At 41.0% G+C, this 6,478-nt stretch overlaps 1 protein-coding gene across 1 annotated transcript in view; it reads right to left on the bottom strand.

Annotated features, from left to right (window-relative positions):
* TTBK2 (tau tubulin kinase 2) overlaps positions 1-5,943 on the bottom strand; it is a 122,145-nt gene extending 116,202 nt beyond the window's left edge. The window contains exon 1 of the mRNA XM_004687872.2: positions 5,575-5,943. The gene's annotated coding sequence lies outside the window, so the exon portion shown is untranslated. The remainder of the gene's footprint in view (positions 1-5,574) is intronic.
* Positions 5,944-6,478: the final 535 nt, after the last annotated feature.

The following is a 6,478-nucleotide window of genomic DNA, read 5'->3' as shown; positions in this document are numbered from 1 at the left end:
AATTTTTTCAAATCAAATATCATGAGAAAGAAGCAAGGTTCACTTTTTTTCTATCATTTTTTCCCAGTTCCCTCCCACCTCTCTGTGTTACTGGTCACTGAAAAATGCTGATTCAAGAATTTTGGGGGATAATTTAGAAATGCAGGCACCTAGAAGATCAAGGAAAAAAAGGGAGGTGGATTCCAAACTTAATCTATTATACACAACACATGGGAAACTAAATGTCAGACAAATATTAACACAACACAGTATTTTGATGATCATAAACCTAGACCAAAATAAGGGGAATATTGTAATCTCAATTTTTTAAAAAACAGTTATCTTGGAACATTGCAATGAAAAAAAGACATGTAAAAAGGATGATAAAAACAATTGGGTAAAAACAAATATAATGGCAAATGTTTTATAATTAAAATACTGATTTTAGACTTTCTAGCCAAAACTCCATCTTCCAGTAATTTATCAAATGACAAGGGAAAGAGGAGAGACCCAAACTGTATGTTCTCTAGATCTTATAGAAAACATGGAGCTGTTCCTTTTACCACACACAGGTGAATCTATAAGAAAGATAACACTTGTAGACATCAAGGGAATGAGCATTGTCCAAAAAGAAATGCCCCACAACTGTTACCATGGCAAAATTCAAAGAGATCTACAATGTTACTCAGCATGCAATTGGCAATGCTGTACAGAAAAAAAAAAGCAAGGTTCTTACAATAAGAATTAACATATTTATTGAGCATATTTAGTAAGCACTCTAAGGCCAGAGAGTGTACTTTGAAATCTGTGAAGGAAAATGATCAGAAAAAAAGGAAACCAATGGCACTCCCTGATGGTGCAATGGTGGGACACAACACTGCAAGCTAGATGCAGACTTTTCAGTGTGAGTTTGATCCCTGGCCTCGGAGGTGATCCACATGGCGAGAAAGAACTCTCCTGTCTCCCAGCTGCTCCCCTCAGCAGTGTACTTTGTCGATCTGCCTACTCTGCTCCCCACTCTGTCTCTGATGAATCCTCTCATCGTCCCTGCACCTCTGGCCTGTATCCCAGTTCTGTATGCATAAATAAATAAATCTTTAAAAAAAAAAAATAGGAAGCCAAGAAGTTAATTGGTTTCAACTGAAACAAAAGCCTGGTCCATCAACAGAGGGCAACCTTTATGAGAACCAATGGGGAAAAAAAAGCCTAAATTGCTAGAACCCACCCCTATGAAATCATAGCATAAGTATGAAAAAATAAGACAGGTAGTCTGTAAAAATGTTTCTCTTAATTGAGTAAAGTGTGGTGACCCCCTACCCCCAAAAAGTACTTAAAGTGACTGGCCCAAATTCATCAGGTAATATCTTTACTACTCAAATTTAGTATTTTTTTCTTGCTGAAAGTTGTGAGATACTTCAGTGTACAACAGAAAATATACTTCATTGTTTGAGAAACTGCCAGATATTATTTTTAAGATATCTAAACTGGTTTGGGGAAAAAATGCTGATTCTTATTTTCAATAAAGATGCAAATTCTCTATAAAAAAATCAAAACAGTTTGTGAAACAAGTTTAATCTTGATAGCTTAACAAAGAGAGTCAAGAAGGCGCCATTCTATCACCCATTCTTTAGAAAATACTGTGACAACCAGGTTCTCTCAAATAGGCTTTTTTAAAGATTTATTTATTTATGCAAACAAGAACTGGGGTACAGGCCAGAGGTGTGGGGTGTGAGAGGATTCACCAGAGACAGAGTGGGGAGCAGAACAAGTGGATCTACTGAAATATACTGCTGAGTGGAGCAGCAGATGGGTCAGGAGAGGTTTGCCGTGCCATGTGCGTCATCTCCCTGGTTGAACTCATATTGTAGTGGCTGCCACTAGCTTCACAGTGCTGCATTTTAACCCAGTGTTACCAGGGAGGCCTCTCAGAAAGGTTTTACCTTGGGAAGCTTTTCTCTAACTGAAGTCAAATAAAATTCCTTAAGAACTTTATTTAAAAAACACCAACTATTAACATCCCCAAACATCAAGAAACTTGTATACAAAAGTGTAAATAAAATCATAGAAAAAAATCCAAAATGTTTGCAAAAGTTCGTAAGTATTTATGTTTAAGTATCAGTATCATATAAAGTGATAATCATGAAGAATAGTATAAATCTCTTTAACTTGGTTATTTTTTTCTTTTTTAAAGATTTATTATTTTTACTACTTATTTATACATACAAGAACTGGGGCACAGGCCAGAAGTGCGGGGGGTAAGGGCGCTCAGCAGAGACAGAGCAAAGAGCAGAACAGGTGGAGTACTGAAATACACTGCTGAGGGGAGTAGAGGGTGAAACAAAAGAGGTCTGCTGTGCCATGTGGGTCAGCTCCCTGTTGGGGGTCAAACTCAGGCCACAGTGGCTGTGTTGGCTTGACAGCACTAAGTCTTAACCCCTGAGACACCATAACTTGGTTATTTTTAAACTAAACTCATATAACATATATCAAGAAATCTGTCTGTTTACAAATCACCTGTTTAAAAATGAAATTTTCGTACAAAATTGATACACACATGTAAATAATATAATTTTGATCTGTATTGTAAACCTACCACCAGGGATCACTACATTTTAAGGAGGACAGAAGCTTTGAGTGCTTTTATGTACTGTATGCTCAAAAATTAGCTTTAAAAAATTCAATTGTTTAAATTGGAAAGACGTGGAAACAACCCAAATGCCCAAAAGTAAATGACTGTATTAAAAAGATGCGGTACATAATACGCAATGGAATAGTACTCAGCAACCAAAAAAAATAAACACATGCCTTTTGCAGCAACATGGATGGAGCTGGAAAAGATCATGCTTCGTGAAATAAACCAGAAAGAAAAGCAAAAATACCGGATGGTTTCACTCACAGTTGGAGTATAAAGGACCAGGGGAGAAAATAATAATAATAATAATGAACAACTATATAACAGAGACATTTTATGGGGGTGGAACGGGATCAAAAACGGTGAGGGGAGGAAAGTGCACTGAACTATGGTGATAGCACACGCGTGATTTGGTGACGGGAAGCCCACGGGGATTACAACTGAGATGGAAAAAGGCACAAAATGATGTAAAAATAAACTATTACATTATTCAATTGTTTAAATACAGACATAAAGGCTCTTATCAAATATACAAGTATGCTATTTAACCTGAAATGCTGAGAATTTATAGCACAAAAGCTGTGAAAGTGTTTTCAACACAAGGATTTGGAGGGGGGTTGAGTCCACCACTACCATCGCTATTATTTACAACATGCTGAATAACAATAATGATGACAAGGAAATAAAACAGCATAACTCCATAAATATTGAAGCTGTCCTGAAATATTATCAAATAAGCTGACAGAACTCCAGGTATATTTTGAATGTTTTTCAAAACAGCAAAGAATGAATATATGACTTGAATAATCTAAATGACATGCTCAAATTGAAAGGAATGCCACATAAGTATAAAAGAATTTTTCTACTACTGATAATTTTTTTAAAGCAAGGAAAGAAGCTATATTTCCCATTCTCAAAGGCTATTTTATTTTGCCCCTACTAGCTCAATAATGTTATTAAATATTTCCCCCTAAAGTTAAATATTACCTTTTTTTTTTAAAGCAATAAACTATCTCACTATTTCTAAGGATTAGTGTCTCATGAGTTACAATCAAGTTGGGCATCTGTATACATTACCTTATAAAGTTATAAAGTATTGCCTGCTCAAACCAAAGTTAAATTTAAATTCCATGGTCATAGTTCTACAATATTTATTTACAATGAAAACCAACAATATATCACTAATTCTCACATTTCAGTGCATTTCTAGATGTAAAATGGCCCAAAATAACAAATTTACAGAAATTTCACTTCCAACATTACATTTAGAGATATTTGAAGCTCTCTATGACCGAATTCAATTTGCTAAAGCAACTGAGTTCTAATTTCAAGAAGATTTCCTGAGGCATTAAAATAATCAGTATTTAAAGGAAGTGGAAAGACAAAATCTGAAGGCATAGAGTACAATAGAGAATTCACTAAATTATGCATTAACCATAGTACAAGATAATGAGCAAGATATATTATCTTTGTCAGCCCCCTACTGATGATCAAATTTGTTTCAAGTAGATATTACAAATTAAACCAGTGAAGTTATCGGCATCAACTTCTTGTATGTGTCTAAAATTGAAAGAGAAAAAAGCATTTCCGAACAGCCTATCATAAAGGAATAATGTTAGAGAAACTTTCCTTTATGGCCATGTTTCAAACATCCCTTCTAAAGCCTTGATTAAAAAAAAGAGAGAGAGAACATAGGTTTCTAAAGATTTCTTTCAGTCTGTTTTCATTTTGAAAGATCACGATATATCATCCAAGTCTATGGGTCTATTATTTGGGGGAAAATTCGCATTAAGACAAATTCTTCAAGGTTAGTCATATTAACATTCGTCACCATTACTACTTCTTTATATAAAAAGCACTACATAGCATCACTTCCCTCAATACTCCAAAATCAGGCTCTCATCTCCCTTCCTCACCCTTACCCCCAAAAGAAAACAGCAAACACACCTTTGTGCTTTATGCTGGCAAATCAGTGTATAAACCAATGCACCTGCTAATAATGGCTTAGAATCAAACACTGAAACAAAACAGAGTAGAACCTCCAGGGCGTGTGTATACTTATGCCCATTCATAATAATGTGATCCTCATATACACCAGAAAACTCAATTTCTACTAAATACCAAAATATCTTTACATAACATACAGGTTGTGATCAAATAGCCTTCTTTAATGTTCGAAGAACAATCTGTAAGGCTAGGGATGAGAAGAGTTAATACCGGGATTGCTGCCACCTATCAACTTTAATTCAAAACCAAAGAACAACTCAATGTCATTTTTGCCTCCGATGCAGCCACGACTGAAATAAAATTAACTTCACTGTGGGGTTCTGGCATCCAGAAAGATTACTTAGTACTCTAATTTAACAGTACATGAGTGGAATCTTTTGTCCCTCCCACAGCACACTAGGGTGTCTATATCATCTGAGTCAAAGCAAATCACGAACAAATCCCTCAGGTCTTTACTTCTGCACACTAAGTACCAGAAAGTCGTGGCCTTCATCGTTAACACTACCGGGCAAACAGAATCTAGAGCGCCAGGCCCCTTCTATTATACTGGGGAGGGCTGGGGCGGAAGAAGCGCTCAGCATATCGAGAGAATCCTCTGTGTTCAGTTCTGATACCAAAGGCAGCATGAATACAAGTGATATGTGGGTCACCCACAGAGCGAAACGGAATGAAGCTTCGTGACCCTCCAAGTTCAGTGAAGACACAAAAAGCTTTGGGGAAACGAGGCTGAACCCTTCGGGAACACCTGGAGAGGCAGAGTCTCCGAGGTGGAGTAATAGAGTCTGGCATAAGCCCAGGGCGTGGGCAGCCACCAAGAGTCTCCAGTACCTTCCTCACCGCAACAGGGTCGGTCACAAGGCTAGGGGTGCGGCCTGAGGAGGTGGTCAAGAGTGGGGGAGGGCGGGCTTGGGGTGTCCCCAAGCAGCGCTCTGGGGTTTTCGGGGGGTGTGTCCTACCTGGGCCCCGGCGGACGCAGAGATTTCGGGTAGAGAGCTCGAGTCCAGTTTAGGGCTGGAACCGACAGGGGTCAACCCTCAGCAGGCGGGACCGCAGCCGCCTGCCCATCCCCCGCCGCCGACTGCGGCGGGACCCGAGCGCGGCTTGGAGGGCCGGCGGGCTAGGTAGTACCCTCGGGTACCGACAGCGTTTACTGGCGGCGGCGGCGGCTGCTGTTGTTACTGCTGTTGCTGGCCGCCCCCAGCCGCTGCTCTTGTGCCAGCCCCTGCTCCTCCTCCTCCTGCCGCCGCCGCCGCCTAGTCCCCACCGCTCCCATCGCCGCTGCGGCGACTACTGCAGCGCCTGCTGACCCGACCCGACGTTATTCTCCCCCTTCGCAACCGGGCACAGCCTAGCCCACCTGCCTTGCCAGTGAGCACGCCCACCTCCCCGCCACAGATGCTGATTGGAGAGTACTTCCCCACTTCGTCACGTCGGTTGGCTGATTCCATTGCCTATCACGAAGGGGGCGGAGTATCTGGCAGAAAGCGTCTCCACCCCCCACCGGAGAATTGCCGCTATCTTCAGGTTTGCCTGAGAGGGCGAGTTACCGGGAAAGGAGCATCACAATAGCAGTGCGCATGCGCGCGGGAATCCTGGTCCTGGTAGTTCCAACCTCTACAGCAACTGCCGGCTCTCCGGGAGCAGGAAGTGAGGCTTCCGGGACTGGGGGTTGCTTCTCGGCGGGGTGCGAGTACCGCCGCGGTTGAGTTGGGCTTGGAGGCACGGTGGTAACCTCACGTTGAGCTTTTCGGAAGAAATCGGAAATGCTTGGTCGCGATACGAATTTACACAGTAGTGAAGAGGGGCCCTAAAGCGAGAGGCCCTACCATGCCGCCCCCTCGGGTCTAGAGCCAAGATCTA

This window comes from Condylura cristata, unplaced genomic scaffold, assembly GCF_000260355.1.
Source record: "Condylura cristata isolate star-nosed mole 26May11 unplaced genomic scaffold, ConCri1.0 scaffold00023, whole genome shotgun sequence".
Taxonomy (NCBI): Eukaryota; Metazoa; Chordata; class Mammalia; order Eulipotyphla; family Talpidae; genus Condylura; species Condylura cristata.
Note: the sequence above shows the minus strand (reverse complement) of the source record. Positions and strands in the feature narration are given on the sequence as shown.